The sequence below is a fragment of the Puntigrus tetrazona genome, chromosome 10, assembly GCF_018831695.1.
Source record: "Puntigrus tetrazona isolate hp1 chromosome 10, ASM1883169v1, whole genome shotgun sequence".
Taxonomy (NCBI): Eukaryota; Metazoa; Chordata; class Actinopteri; order Cypriniformes; family Cyprinidae; genus Puntigrus; species Puntigrus tetrazona.
The window spans coordinates 5,068,171-5,084,763 of record NC_056708.1 but is presented as its reverse complement, the minus strand read 5'-3'; the positions used below and the strand labels follow the sequence as shown (position 1 = coordinate 5,084,763).

Genomic DNA, 16,593 nt, shown 5'->3' with positions numbered 1-16,593 from the left:
ATACAAAAAATGAAATAATAGAATGTAACACGTACTCAAAAATAACATCAAGCGATGAGGAGAAATTTAAATGATTTCCAAATTTCTAACAGTTGTTTTTCCAAAACAAAAAAATCCACATATTTTTAATGTCACATTTGCATTGAATGTATTCCATTTTTATGCCAAGCAGCTTACTCGGTTGTGTCTTCCTGTCAAAGAAATTTGATTATTCAGTGAGCCAGCATAATTTTTTTTCTATACACGGTGCCACTGCCAGTGTTTTTCTCCAGTATGATTCCAGTCCTGAATTTTAATTTAGTCTTCAGCACTGAATATCTATCTAGTCTGAAATGATCTCTCTGATTTTTTCTACTTCTAGCAATAGCAGATGAATCCTTTCTACTGACCACAGTCGCAAAAAGCTCCCAGCAGGAGCAACCGTGAAGAGAAACACAGCTCTCTGACTGTCACGCCATGGATCTCCTGTTCACCTCATCCTTCCCTGCCTCGTGCCAGAACTCCAGCAATCTCACAGCTCTCTGTCCCGACAACCAAACGGCAAACTCAACGCCTCCAGCTCTGGTTAACCCTCCAGGGTTTGGGATGTCCTACTTCACCATGACCCTCGCGCACTCTCGAATCTGACCGCGCTAGCAATCCTGGCCCATTCCTACGCCAGTTTCGGGGCGGCCAAAGTGCCGTTTCTGCTGCTGGCTTCAGCCCTGCTTTTCAGCGACCTGGCCGGTCATGTGATCACGGGGTCTTTGGCGCTCACCTCCATCTTGGGAGGCTGAAGCATCACGAGGCGGCAGTAGTAGCGGAGCCCCCACAGGTCTACTGCAAATTATTTGGAGGTTGCATGGTGTTTTTGGTCTCTGCCCTCTGCTTCTAGGCAGCGCGATGGCGGGAGCGCTGCATAGGCATAACACAACCTCTCCTGCACCCGGCGGTGGTCACAATGACACGTGTCCGCCTCACCGTGCTGGTCATCACCTTCACGGCTCTCACTTTGGCGGACTCCTCTGATAAACGTGGCAACTACAAAGCACAGTTCCCCGGCACCTGGTGTTTCTTACCTGTGAACGGCCTCTCTCCATCGCTGACGCCAGCCTCGCCTGGCTTTTTCCACACTGGGGCTCATAACACTGACCGTCTCAGTTGTGTCCAACACTGTAAGTGGGCTGAAGTTGCTCCAGGCGAGGTTTAAGGACCGTGCGTTAAGTCAAGCGCCACTCGGAGACACGGGTCCTTCTCATCTTCCTCCTCTGCGCTCCCTGGATGTGGAGATGATGACACAGCTGGCCGCGATAACAGTGGTCTCTGTCTTTGTTGAGTCCTTTTCTTGTGAGTGCACTATAAAAAAATTCAATCTGTGAGATTTCAGTTAATAAATGGCTTATATTTCATTCATTAATTAATTACGTTACTTTAACTGACAAAACACGGGTGGTTATGAAATAAATCTTAACCAAGTGTCTTTTCCACCAGCGGAGGTTAATGCACATATATGAGGAGTTGAGATGCTGCCTCCTAAGTGCCATTTGAAGTTTTCTTCTAAAACGAGAATTTTTGTCAGGCTCCTGCGATTTCACTTCAATCAGTAGCAGAGTTGCCTTTGCCATTAAAGTTAAACAGCCTAACCGTAAAAAATATAGGAGCCTGAGAAAAATGCTAACTTTCGGAAGAACATTTTAGATCTATTTCTGTATATTTTTATTTTATACACACAAATTAAAACAACGTTATGGTAACACACTAAACATGCATTGCTTTAACAACATAAGATGTAAAATAAACTTTAAAGTACCTAACATTGCTTTATGAAACAACATCAGCTTACATTAAGTGTCAGAGAGGGAATTTGCCATGTTGCATTGTACCACTCTGAATTATAGACTTGTTATTGTGCATTTAACTGTAAAATTATGTTAAACGTCAAGTTATGATGGATTATTGCAGTTTTTGAACGAAAAAGAGCCATTCGTTACAAAGCGGAAGTAATTCTGGTAACGTGACTTCTGACTGATTAGCCATTAAGTAAATATATAAACGGCAAAACTGTTTGCGCTACACATAATTATAAGTACGACAATACATCAAAATAGTATGATTAAAAATACCAGTCTGAAGTATCAAAAGTAGCATGAGCATTACGCTAAAAAAGTTATTTCAGTTTAACATATGTTGGATAGTAAGGGAACTTTAATCAATTTCAGTCGTTTATGTTTAAAATTACTACCTACACATTTTCACAGTCTGGCGTTGTGCGTTATTTGCACTTTCTTATTTTCTAGACCGCTTGACCGCCTTTCCCTCTTTCGTTTCACAGATTTACATCCTCATATCCGTTAGCAGGTTTTATGAAGGAATCAGAAGGCCGAGGCGCCAGTGTGAGAAGCTGCTGCTCTTGGCTCTGCGCTTGGCGAGCTGGAACCAGATCATGGATCCGTGGGTCTACATCCTCCTCCGGAGGGGCGGTTCTGCGCAGACTGCTCCAGCTGCTGCAGCCGGAGAGAGTCGGCCTTACGCAGAGCAGCTCCTACAGAGACTCGCACAGAAAGCAAATTAGTTTACACTGATGATCACACACATCTGTAAGCGCTTATAAAAAGAAACTGTGAAAATGATTGTGTGTGTGTGTCCTGGTTTAACTATACTTGTGAGGACTTAAATATCCTCACTTATATAATGAAAGATCAGAACAACCCACTAGTGAGGACATTTGACAGGCTTATAAATCAGCCAAAAGTTTTTGTTTTGGTGTGGATCTAGTGTTCTGAATATGTTTCTGTGATGGGTAGGTTTAGGGATAGGCGGGTTAGGGGATAGAAAATACTGTTAACCTGCTAGAAAAACAACAGAAGTCTATGCAATGTCCTCACTGTGATAGCAAAACAAACGTGAGCGTGTGTGTGTGTGTGTGTGTGTGTGTAAAGTAAGTAAAATAAAAGGAAGGAAGAAGTGTAATTTGAAACAGAGCATTTTCATGACTACTCTTAAAAGGTGCATTTTTGTAATGATATCAAATTGAATTTCATTTTTCATGATGAAGCTAATTTCTGAGTGGTGAAGTATAACATGAATGCTAGCTTTACTGGTTCGCAAAATAATTGCAGTTTTGTTACTTCATCCAAAATGTAATATATATTATAAATATATATAATTATTACCATATATAAATAATAGTAGTGTATATATATATATATATATATATATATATATATATATATATATATATATATATATATATATATATATATATATAATTTAATGTTGGTAGTTGTTTTTGACAGGTGCAAGTGGTTTAGCACTAAACCTGTTATTTACTGTCCCACAAACGTTTGTGCATGAAAGTTAGTAGTGTGATGTCTGTGCTGTTCATATTATACATGTTTTCTGTTGACTAATGTTCGTATTTATAAAGTTTACAAAAACGTCGCGTGTCTGTTACACGTTGTTTGAGCACGAAAATAAAAATGACATTTTTAAAAAAACTTCAACTTCAATTTGTAACAGTTGACTCGACGTGTTTCACACTTTTATTGTGAAAAAAACCCCTCTCCTTTCAGCCATTTTGAAAAGCTTTCTCACCAACTCCGGCTTCATGTTGCTCCCCAAACGGCCAGTCCTTGTTAGTAAACACATAGTTTGTCAAAAAAAAAGTTGCTGCACGCGAAGGAAGATACTTAGTGAGTAGCGTGACGTCTGAATGTAACAGAGTATCGTAGCGAGTATTCCCGCCCTCTGTGTTCTCGGTCGCTCGTGTTATTTTTATAGGGTCAGTAGTTTGGACATAACTGTGGTCAGTCAACCTCTAACTGCACTGCAAGGTCGTCCCATGTCTTGACAGATCAGGGCTGACTGAACTACATCTCTACCATAGGTAAGCATTCGCGATTATTTTATGGCTTTATGATACCAGCGTAAACGATAAGTAGACACATGTTTCACACATGTTGTCTGAATACCGAAGCGGAGACCTGCTGACTGTGTTTGTGATTGAAAAGTGATGTACAGCATGGACCTGTTTCAGGATGCACTATGTGGCGAGTGGCTCCCTGTCCTTGGGGTCCCTGGGCCTGCTCCGTCTGTTTGGGGCATCCTGGTCCTGGAGCCTTGCAGCAGGTTTGAGTGTTTACTTGGGAACTGGAGGCTGGAGGTACCTGTATGTGGTGGTTTGCACGGCTAAAAGGACATCAAGTGAGTGACTGAAAAAAAATAAAACATAAACTGGTTGCCTGGTCTTATCTGGTCTTCCAGGGTGGTCAAAACTGGTTTGCGGTCTGGTTTTTAATCACTTCTTTAGCTGGGCGACAGCAAAAACCAACTTGGCCAGGCTGGCAGACCAGCTTAAACCAGCAAAGAAGTCAGAATTAGTGCTCTCAACTGATTAATTAATTGTGATTAATCACATACGAAATAAACGTTTTTGCTTGAATAATTCACAATTAAATTATATAATAAATAAAAATAAAATCTTCATAAATGTATACATGCATGTGTGTGTGTGTGTATATATATATATATATATATATATATAATAAATATACAGAATACACTCTCATTTCTTATTTTATGCTGGATGCGTTAATCGTTTGGCAGAACTAGTCTAGTCTGAATGAAATGTAAGTATACTCTATTTTCTCAAAGCTTTGTGATCAATTCACCTGTGAACATCATTTCTTCATCTTCCGGTGAAATGACAGGCTTCTTTCTGGAGACTCATGCAGGACTCTCATATCATTTTGTTAAATAAACTCCACTTTCTTAGCTGCAAACTCCCACACAAATCTGCCTCTATCAAATCAGTAACTGGTGAATAAAAATAAATTCCCTGCCATGCAAAGATTTTTTGTTCAATAACCTTTTTCTACTCACAATACGGTCACAATACAGGAAAAAATATCAGTTGTTATACTTTCTGTTACATTGTTTATTGCATAAAATAATTGCTATCATATTTTACTAAACCGGTATGTGACTGTTTTTCTTCGTGAAACTTCGAAATTTAGCATTTACATGTATTTTTCTAATGCATGACAATTGTCTTTTTGTAAACAGTTCATCCGTGCGATCATATGATCAATGCGTAATAACTTTCTCTCCTATCGCAATGTCTGTTTTGCGCCGACTTTTAGTGGTCAGTGCAAATTTGGTTATGAAACCCAAAAACTGCTGTCAATTTGTGTTCACGTTAACATAATCCTGTTGAACCTGTTGTGAAATAGGCATTGGGAAGTCTTTCATCCTCGCACAAAATCTCAATCGTGGTGCTTTTTTGAAATGACTGGCTGCAAAAAAATGTGCCAAAGAGCATTAATTGTGACAGCATTCTTATTAATTGTGAATTCAAAAGATCATATGCCAGTAATTATACAAGTGTATAGCAAAATGTCATGAAACCCCAAAACTTTTTAAAGATGTTAATGTATAAAAATGTTGCAGTTTCATCAGTGAAAACAAGCTTAGCACTCATTATGTCAATTATTAAGGTAAAAGTGGTTATTTTAGCAATCCCCTTCTCTCGATTCAAACAGCGAAGTTGAACCGGCATCCTAAAAGTCACGTATATGCATTAATTTGCAGCGGTGACTGGCTTCTAAGCTTTTCTCTGTATTATTCACGAGAATGAAGTCTTATCCAATCACTGCGCTGTATTATGCATCCGGTCGTCTTACAGCAGAGAATTCGCTGAAAGTTCATTTCTGTACACATGACTATATACATTATCTAATACAAAGAGAGCAGTGTATAATAATGCGATGAGTTTAACAACACTAACGCTTTACCGTGTTATTCTCAATAGGCTTGACTAACCGATTTCCCCTCCTCTTGTCCACCAGCGGTCTTTACGTGCTGCTGAGGGTTAAACTGGCACTATGGCATCATATTCGTCACCGAAACACCATACCCTCCATCTTTGCACAAACCGTGGCTCGGCACCCGGACAAGCCCGCGCTTGTGTAATGGCCACAGGAGAAACGTGGACTTTCTCCCACTTAGATCAGATCTCCAATGCTGTGGCCCAATGGGCTCTGAGCCAGGGCTGGACCTCAGGAGATGTGGTGGCCCTGTTCATGGAGAGCCGGCCGCTCCAAGTGGCCCTCTGGCTGGGCCTGGCCAAAGTAGGCGTCGAGGCCGCTCTGATCAACTTTAACCTCCGACGGGATTCACTCCTGCACTGCATGGGGGTGTCAGCATCCCGAGCGCTGGTTTTCGGAGCAGAGCTAGCAGACGGTGAGCCCGCGACCTTTTCTTTAGCATTTACTTGGAAACTCAAGTAATTAATTCCTCGTTCCTCACTGTGTGTATATAGCGGTGTATGAAGTGAGCTCCTCTTTGAGTGAGAGTATGGTGCGGTTCAGCACGGGAGACCTCAGACCAGACCAGATGGCCGCTCTGAAATGTCACCCCCTTGACTCCATTCTGGCATCGGCCCCTCGAAACCCACCACTCTGTACCGTGTCCAAGGGCTTCAATGGTGAGATTAGTTTTTAAATCTTGAGGGTTTACCTGTAGAGCAAACACGGGGATCAGGGGTTCGGATACGGTTCGTGGTTTGGATAAACCTCATGGAGAAGTTTGGAGTGATTTGAGGGGGGAAGAATTTTTCCAATTGTTGTGCAGTTTTTAATTGTCAAAATCATATTTGCATGTAATAAAATATCTAAATAAATGTAATAAACAGCAATTTTACTAGTACTTGAACTAATGTGATGCAGAAAAAGTATGCAAAAGTATATTAATATTTACTTTGTGCCTACATTTTGTTTGCTGTGATGGAAAACCTTCAGTGTTAAAAAAACAAAAAATTTTGACTGCTTTTTATTGTAGCGATATTATAAGTGGACTTCAGGGAATATTATAAAGTAATTAATAAATAAAATCAATCCATGACCCCTGTATGTGGGTATGATATAATCAAAATATTACATTTTTTAGCTACAGACGTTCATATAAACTGTTGAATGTAAACCCACATCTTTTTCTACGAGAACACCAATTTTTGACCATTTAAAAAAAAAAAGAGCCTGCACGGTTCAGATTTCTTCTGTAGAGGTTCATACAGAAAGGAATCAAATGAACCGTTTGATGGATGGATCAGGTGGCATTATTAGCATCTTTATGTGCACATAACTTTGACTATCAGCACACTGGAGCATTACATTTATTTCATGTCTTGTGCTTTTACGATCTCCGCTGCCGCAGTTTTGTAACAAAACTTTCTGTTGTGGGCCATTATTAAAGTTTTTATGGAGGTAAGTTAGAAACTTCTAGACAATTAGTTTAAAGTCTATACGGTGGACAGACGATATTAGAATGATTCATAAACGTTGTCTGTTTATCCTGGTGGCTAGTTGTGTTTAATGTCGGTTATTAGTATGTGAAGTTTATTTTGGATGTCCTCCCTTCTAATAAGTGCTCCACTTCTCCAAGACTGCATTTGCCCTCTATTCATTTCAAAATATGGTGGATTACCTATTACGCAAGTCGTTATAAGAACACTTCAGAATGTGCTGCTGGCACAGGTGTTGGTTTCTTTGCATAATTGCCCTGAATCAGTCACAAGTTTGAGTAGCATATTAATTAGACTTTTAATTTGCAAGTCTCAAAGATCCGTTAGCTCAAATAAATGTATCCACTTGTGTGACAGCGATCCATCAAGAGGTCCTCAATCCTGTCAAGAGCTCTATTGATCATACGAGACAATAATATAATTGAAGACGAGCGTCTGAGTGAGAAAGAAAATACAATACAAAATATTTGAATAGTATAATTTTAGAATGTCTTAGAATAGCATAAATGTTCAACATAACCTATTCAAAATACAATTTCAGTATATATATCATGCACTAGCTATGCTACAGTGCCAAAATATTAGTAGGTAATATATTAATAATACAGAAATTAGGTAACAAGTCAAAATTATTAGTAATAAGTGTAATAAAATAAATGTCAATGTGTCCTTTAGACTGCTAACGGTTATGACACTTTGAGATATTTAATTCTGTAATTATAATTGCATGAAACTGAAGCATGAGATGTTCATCATTTCAAATAATTAATATGTACTTTTTTAAACACAGTTCACTATATATCCTGCCAATTAGTCAGTTAGCAGTAAACTAGTAGTCTTAAGCTTCAACCTCATGTCTCATCAGTGTTTTGCATTTACATTACATCTGCAGTTATTGATTTAGCAGACAATTTTATCCCTTTCTTCCACAGATCGTTTGTTCTATATCTACACTTCTGGCACCACAGGACTCCCAAAAGCTGCTATAGTGGTGCACAGTCGGTAAACTGCTTCACATGCATAAATCTCAGAGAGAAATACTTTTAGGCCCATTTTTAAAATGGGTTTTATAAACTGCTCCTATTTTCTAGATATTACAGGATTGCTGCTTTTTGGCTACCATTCTTTTCGAATGCAGCCAGATGACATTATCTATGATTGTTTACCCCTCTACCATTCAGCAGGTATATTGCACAGATAACAGACTCTGAATACATTTTAAGCTGTTAGAAGTTAGAAGATTGTACAAACAGCTCAGCTTCATTTACTATTTTGCAGGTAATATTATGGGGTTGGCTAGTGTTTGATTCACGGTATAACCGTGGTGGTCAAGAAGAAGTTCTCCGCGAGTCGCTTCTGGGAAGACTGCATCAAACATAATTGTACTGTAAGTCACTTTTAATAGGGCCATTAATAACAAATAAGACTGTCCAAGATTTTGAATATAATGTGAAAAAAAGTATGATAAAGGAGATCGTAATACTTTAAAATTACCAACGCGTCTCTGCAAAAAGCCCTAAACACCCAACAGTTTTAGGCTGTCCCAGATGAAAGAATGGCATTGTGAAACTATCGTTGCAATTTCTGTGAAAGTGATTCCTAAATGGTGCCTTTGTGTCGTACAGTTAGAGAGGTGCAAAGACGGCCTTTGTCACAGTCTTGCAAACAAAGATACTGCATTATCGTTGCACAGTATGTTTGCTGCTGCTATCCACTTTTACTGACCAACCAATTAGAATGCAACATGAAATTAACACAACATGGCAATAAAGCATAAAACTGCTTACCTCAAGCTCATTTTACCATATTGGATTGCTATTTCACTCTTTACTATAATATATATTCCTAATCATGTGGGCCTAGAATATTGCAACTTTTCAATTTCTGATGGTCTTGGTACACTATATGACTACAGAAGAGTCAAGTTTTAAATATGAAAAATATCTAAAAACTTTGGTCATTTTTGAATGCAATGCAAATAGTCTAATTGGATTCAATTATCTATGATAAGCTATGCTAAAAGTGCTATCGCCAGACCTGGAGATCAGTTGAATATATTCCAAAAAGGTAAAACTCAGCTTATTCTGGGGGAGTTGGAGAAGAATTCAGATTTTCTTTGCACATTAAATACATCTGAGTGTGTAAACCTTTTTCAAAGCAAGAAATTTGAAGTGAATTTGAAATGTTTTTCACAGTGAAAAGGTCATGTTTGTTATTTATGCATTTAGAAGATACTTTTATCCAAAACTTTATTCAAAAAGTAATCTGTATAGGAAGCAGGCTAGAGAAGAGCAGAATTTGTGTATAGGTGCATTGGTTTAAGGTTGGAGTGGAGTGGTAAAGGCTTGCAGAGCTCTAGACTTTATATGCAACAGTTAAAATTTCACACGTTCACACTGGTGGGGATCCTTAATGTTCAGCTTTGGTATCTGACTGGAACATGTTTTCTGTTAACCAATCAGGTTCAGCTTGCCCATTTTGATAAACTCCAGTTTGTTTGTCGCAATGAAGAGTGAGCTTGTGCGCATGGTTGCCAGATTGCTTAAAATGAGCAAAACACCAGGCAGAAAGTGCATTCATGTCACAGCGAACTGATTGCTCTACTTATTCAGGGGTTTTAACTCTTGATATCTGGCAACCCCACACATCACGTAGTAGAGATATGTAGAGCAGTCTACATATATATATATATATATATTTTCCTTTCATCTTATTTTGTCAATTGCATGTTGATATAGGCATAGTTATTGTTTATTGATCTTTATTGATTATCTTTTCTTCTGTCTTATCTTAGACATGGGGAAAATGCTTAAATTAATAGAATTATTCAAGGGTGCGACTAAATTGTAAGTTGGTGTGACCAACTGAGAAATTTATTTGCACCAGAGCAACCAGTGGGAAGAATAAGTCTAGAGCCCTGGTTTGTGAAAGAGGTGTGTCTTCAGCTGCCGTTTAAAAATGTGATTATCTCAGCAGTTTGGGTGGAGGTTGGTAGCTCATTCCACCACAGAGGGTACAGGTTTTGGAAAGTGAGGGAGATATGAAAATGTGGAGGAAAGTGTAAGGAAAATATGAACCTGATGTTAATTTTATATAGTTTCCTCAAAAATATCTAAATGTACTGTAACATAGAGTCGAAAACATAGGAAAAAACTACATTCATTCAGTTTATTGATTGAATTGCATTTTTAATGTTATTTTAAAATAATAAATCCAGAGCATGGTACATTTATAAGTATCAATATGATTAATTGTTAGTAAATAAATAAACTGATTAATAACAAACTGGTCATGTATGAATAAGTATGAATAGTTTGTAAAAAAAAATTGTTCTCCCTTTCTTGAAGGTTGTCCAGTACATAGGTGAGATTTGCCGTTACTTGCTGTCTCAGCCTGTGCGCCCCTCTGAGAGACAGCACCGGGTGCGTTTAGCCGTGGGAAACGGGCTAAGGCCAAGCGTGTGGGAGGCTTTCATGGAACGTTTCGGAGTGAAACAGATCGGCGAGTTCTATGGAGCCACCGAGTGCAACTGCAGCATCGCCAATATGGATGGCAAGGTCAAGTGTCATGCTATGTTTCCATTCACCATGCGCATTTTGAAATATTGCTTAAAAAAGCGCTAAATGGAAACGTAAAGATATGCACACATTCTAAAATTGCGGATAAAAACAACGATTTAACAATTTGTTATTAAATGCAGAGACTGTCTCTATAATCAATTCGACGATAATCGTTAGAAGTTAATTGTCCAGAATGTACGGAATGGAGAAAAAAAAAACATTGGGAGAAACCAGACTCAGTTGGGGCCAGTTCTCCTCTGACCAGACGCCCAGCACTTAACTTCCAGTTCAATTTTAAACGCAGCTGTGTCAGTGTGCATGTGCGTGCGTGTGTGTGTGCATCAGGATCTGGTGATCTGTCCACAGGGCGCATCTAGGTGTTCTGGTCTCTGATGAACATAATCTCTGGGTGCTGATCAACCATCTAGTCTGGATACAAACTGTAAAACAGATTAAGAAAGAAACAAGACTAATATTAGCGTATTCTTTTACGATGTCACAAGTACATTGTGTTTTATGAGTAGTGTTCCCGGTTCCAGCTGATCTAATGCAGCCTAAAAATCCTTTAACGGATTTGAATAGTAAAAGTGCGTTGGTGTGTTATGTGTAGGCTAGGTTAAAAAGATGTGTCTTTAATCTAGATTTAAACTGACAGAGTGTGTCTGCTTCCCGGACAGTGTTAGGGAGATTGTTCCAGAGTTTAGGTGCTAGATAGGAAAAGGATCTGCCGCCCGCAGTTGATTTTGATATTCTAGGTATTATCAAATGGCCCGAGTTTTGAGAACATGCAGCGGACGGGCAGGACTATAATGTGATAAGAGCTCGATCAAGTATTGAGGAGCTAAACCATTCAGGGCTTTATAGGTAATTAATAAGATTTTAAAATCTATCCGATGTTTGATAGGGAGCCAGTGCAGTGTTGACAGAACCGGGCTAATATGATCATACTTCCTAGTTCTAGTAAGGACTCTAGCTGCTGCGTTTTGGACTAGCTGAAGGTTGTTTATTAAGCGTGCAGAACAACCACCCAATAAAGCATTACAATAATCTAACCTCAAGGTCATAAACGCATGAATTAATATTTCTGCATTAGATGTTGAAAGCATAGGTCGTAATTTAGATATATATTCAGTGGCTTTTCCTGGTTTTCTTAGTGATTATTTACTGGCAGTTTACCAGGAAGTCACACTAATGTTCTCTTCGGCTCTTTGGCTTTATTTGCTAATGTTTTATGCAATTTTGCGCATAAGTTTAATACAAATCTTGAGATGGAATCACAGCTCGTGTGTTCTTCTGAGAGCGTTAAAAATGCTGTTGTTCAGATGAAATAACTAAATAATAAAAAACTTATTTTGAACACTGCAGGTCGGAGCTTGTGGGTTTAACAGTCGCATTCTGCCAAGCGTATACCCCATCCGACTGCTGAAGGTGAACGAGGAAACCATGGAACTGATTCGGGACAAGCACGGACTGTGCATACCTTGCCAACCTGGTGCGTTCACGGCTAAGAACACTTTGATTCATATGTTCCCCTAATATATGCTAATGAAACAGGTTTTGCATAATTTCAGATCTAATCTTTCTAATAGAAGCCTGATATAGAATGACCTGAAAAAGCATACTTGGACACTTTGAAATCAGTGTCCTATCATATGTCAAATTAAAGCGCAAATGTGTATTTAAATGCTATTTAACTTAGTTTGTTTTGGAAAAGAAAACACAAACACACAAGTAAAAGGATTATTCTAAGTTATCAAGTTGAAAGGGTTATTATTCGACTGCATTAGCCTGGAACGATGTACAAAATAATCAATAGTAATTTTCCTTGCATAGATTCTTTTGTGCCCTTATCATAGGTTTTTGTTCTCTGTGTATTGACTTCTATTCGCAGGAGAGCCTGGGCTGTTGGTGGGAAGAATTAATCAGGAAGATCCTCTGCGCCGGTTTGATGGGTACGCTAGCCAGGATGCCACCAGGAAGAAGATCGCCTACAATGTGTTCAAGAAAAACGACTCTGCGTATCTGTCAGGTGCACCTATAACGCGTTGCAAAGAAGTGCCGGTGTCTAAAAGTTCCGAACACCGTGAAAGTTAAACGCCGTGGAATGTGAAGTGAAAAAAAAAATAATGTGAATATAAATATATGCTAATACGGTGTGAAATTCTGATCATGACAAGTTATTAAACAGCATTTTAAGATACCTCACATGCTGCAATAAAATTACAATTTGTAGCTTGCGATCAATATTATGAAATTTACATTTTTGTTCATTTACAAATGCAACCAGAATGTAACTACATGTCAACTACAGGTCAACCAATTGCTTATTAATTTGCAGCTACATAACCCTCAGAGTAAACCGTTAAGGTAGGTATAGGGTAAGTAGATTAAACTGACATATACTTGCAAAGTTTGTTGTATGTTGTAAAGTTATTAAGCAGGCGGTCTAATTAGGGATGCACCGAAAATACGAGCTGAAATGGGCTATATAATATAATATATAGCACTACTGTGCTGTAACATGCTTGTAGTACAGCTGAAGCTACCCACTCATGACAACATGCTCTGCTCACATCTCTGATAATAATAGCTTAGTAGGATTATAAAAGTTATATCTGATTCTGTTGCATGGAAGTGAATAAAAAATGTATTGCTATTTAATATTTTGGTAACACTGTACAATAAGGTTCTCTTAATGGGTTAGCTAATATGAATAATACATTTATTACAGCATTTATTAATCTGTCTTAATGTTAGTTAATGACAGTACAGTTGTTCACTGTTAGTTCATGTCTATTCAGAGTGCATTAACTGCTAACAAGCACAGCTGTTGATTTTAATCATGCGTTAATGTTGCGATTAATATTAACCAAAGATTAATAAATAAGTTAATAAACTATTGTTCATTCTTAGCTTATGTTAACTACAGTTGTTAACCTATTTTAAAGTGTTACCATTATTAATATAAATTCTGCGCAGTTTCGTTGTTTTCAGTAAAAATGTGTTTTTAAAGGCTTGTTGTTGTTGTTTTTAATTCAGTATTAAAATGTTGTTCAATTAAAAGTCTTACAAAATCATTTTATATTATTTAATAAAATAGTCATTACAAAGTCAATTGGCCAGTTAGATCCAGAATTTTCTTTCTGGTGCATCCGTAACTGATGACTGCTAGTTGACATGTTGTTGCAAAGTTACTTAATGTTGATAGAATGCCTGAGGTTTTACCAAAAATACACTTTAGTTTATTTTTATTTATTTTGTATATACTATATACAAATCTAAATTTTAGGTCCAAAAAGTTCCTCTAAAGTCACTCTAAAACATTCTTCCAGAACTCCACAGGTCTATCCAAATGCTTTGTAACGTATAGATGACATGCAGCCTTTTATGTTCTTCTTAGTCAAGAGATAGTATTTATCCTCAGTGCCCTAAAAGGTTTTCTGGTTCAACATATTATAGGCTGCCAGTTGTATTTCTAGGAGCTATTAGCGTTATTTAAACCCATGTATACGTTGCACTGCCCAGTAAACTTATTTTGTTGGTATGGTGTTTTACAGGTGATGTTTTAGTTATGGACGAGCTTGGATATATGTACTTCCGGGACCGGAGTGGTGACACGTTTCGTTGGAAAGGTGAGAACGTGTCCACTACCGAAGTGGAGGGAACACTGAGCAGCCTGCTGGGACAAACTGATGTAGCCGTGTTTGGAGTAAACGTTCCAGGTGAGACGGATAAAGCAACTTTTGCCCTAATGTTTACAGGACCCGGACTTCAGATGTGTGTGTTTGTGTGTGTTTGTGTAGGCGTGGAGGGGAAGGCCGGAATGGCTGCCATCGCTGACTCAACAGGAAACTTTAACTGTAACTTTTTCCTGAAAGAGATTCAGCAAGCTCTTCCTCCATACGCACGGCCAATATTTCTACGCATCTCCCCATGTGTAGATACCACAGGTGAGGAAACATCTCTAGATGCCATACGGCCTGTAGGGGATGATATATTAAGTATTAAGCCATATACAGTATGTACAGTATGCAAGTGAGATAAAATTAAGCAACATTGTGAATATCACAATGATTAATGTTTTTATTGAGCTATTAAGCTTTCAAACGAATTATTTTTGCAAACTGTATATCACAAATTGTAAATATGAGAGCATTTAGACAGATATTTAAAGCATCTCTTATTTAAACTTTAGTCAAACAGTTGATTTCTCATCATCATTTCAAAATATTCACAGAAATCTCTGCATAACGTTTCTCACATTAAAATATTTTAGTAAAAATGTAAATGTTTGTTAATAACTACATATTAACAGGTAAAATTGTAAGAAATTATTGAATAGCGTTGTGCATTGTTGATTTTTTTATCTAGATTTCTATTGTATTTTTTTCCAATTATAGGGTTAACGTATGAGTCATATTTAAATAAAAATATAATTACTTGTTTTAAAAAAATAAAAAATATTACAATTTTATAGTTTTTATTAGGGCTGTCACAGTATCAGATTTTTACTATATTCGTAATTTATTTTTTTTTCTCTCTCTCAAATAAATGAATAGGTTCAATTGGTTAATCAAAATATTAATATGCATGCTGTAAGCTGATTTCTTACTCTTTACTATTCACAGGAACTTTTAAAATTCAGAAGACCAGATTGCAGAGGGAAGGATATGATCCACGGCTCACGACTGACCAGATCTACTTTCTGAACTCCAGAGCAGGCCGTTACGAGCTTGTGACCGAGGAGCTGTACAATGCTTTTGAAGAAGGCAGCGTAACCCTTTGAGACGAAGGAGAGAGAAGGTAGTCTGAACCTACCTGGCCTTCAAACAGTGTTACAACGAAGCAACAGAACCGGATCTCAAGATTTGTTCTGCTAGTATTTAGACAGCTTTTACATTTTAGTTTAAATGAATAGCATTGCTTTTGAACGGGTTTCTTCAATTTGGTAGCTAACTAGAATGCACAAACTGTCTTCACAATGACGAACTGAACATCCGATATGCAATAGATGAGACAGTGAGAGAGAATTATTTTAATGTGTCATTGATTTGATGGTAGTGTACATGCGAAAAAATACAGGTGCACTCCAAATTTAACCTTTTTTTTTTTTTTTTTTTTAAACACAACCACTAAAGCCAGCAGGATGTAAAATGAAACTCCACCGTCTGGTTTTAACACTATAGACTTAAACCACTACTATACTTTTTGATGAGAAAGAGTGTATGTTAACAGACTTGAGATTTTTACTACGTAACTGTTGTTAAAATGCCTAACTCCAAAGTGACTTTTAGAAAGTTGAAAAATGCAAAGTATCATTAAAGAGCCACAACAAAGTGCCTTGGATTTTACCTCCTCAAGCTTTACCCATGTGTGATATGACAAGATGAAATGCCTGACACTGGTATGTGAACAAAGATGTTTTGAAAACCTAACTGTGTAGTCGCATTAATTTACTGCAGTCTTCTGAATGATTTAATGAATAAATTGTAATTTTACTGAAGACTCCTCTTTTCTGATTCTGATGTCCTGACGGAAACCATGCTGTTGAAGTGTGGTCACATTTAAATAACAGAATTACTATTTGAATAAATAAATACACAAATATTTCACATTATGTCATTCTTATGAGGCGTGTCACAAATCCAGATGTTTACTACGCTCTAATTTTGTTATCCTAACGCTTACATTTTTTTTGTGATTATAACAAAAAGGTCAAATTGAAATAAAATATTCACAAATTGTTAAAAATGA

General features: G+C 37.6%; 2 pseudogenes; both read left to right on the top strand.

Annotated features, from left to right (window-relative positions):
* Positions 1-238: 238 nt before the first annotated feature.
* Positions 239-3,118, top strand: LOC122353161 (annotated as a pseudogene).
* Positions 3,119-3,859: 741 nt separating this feature from the next.
* On the top strand, positions 3,860-16,342 carry LOC122352998 (annotated as a pseudogene).
* Positions 16,343-16,593: the final 251 nt, after the last annotated feature.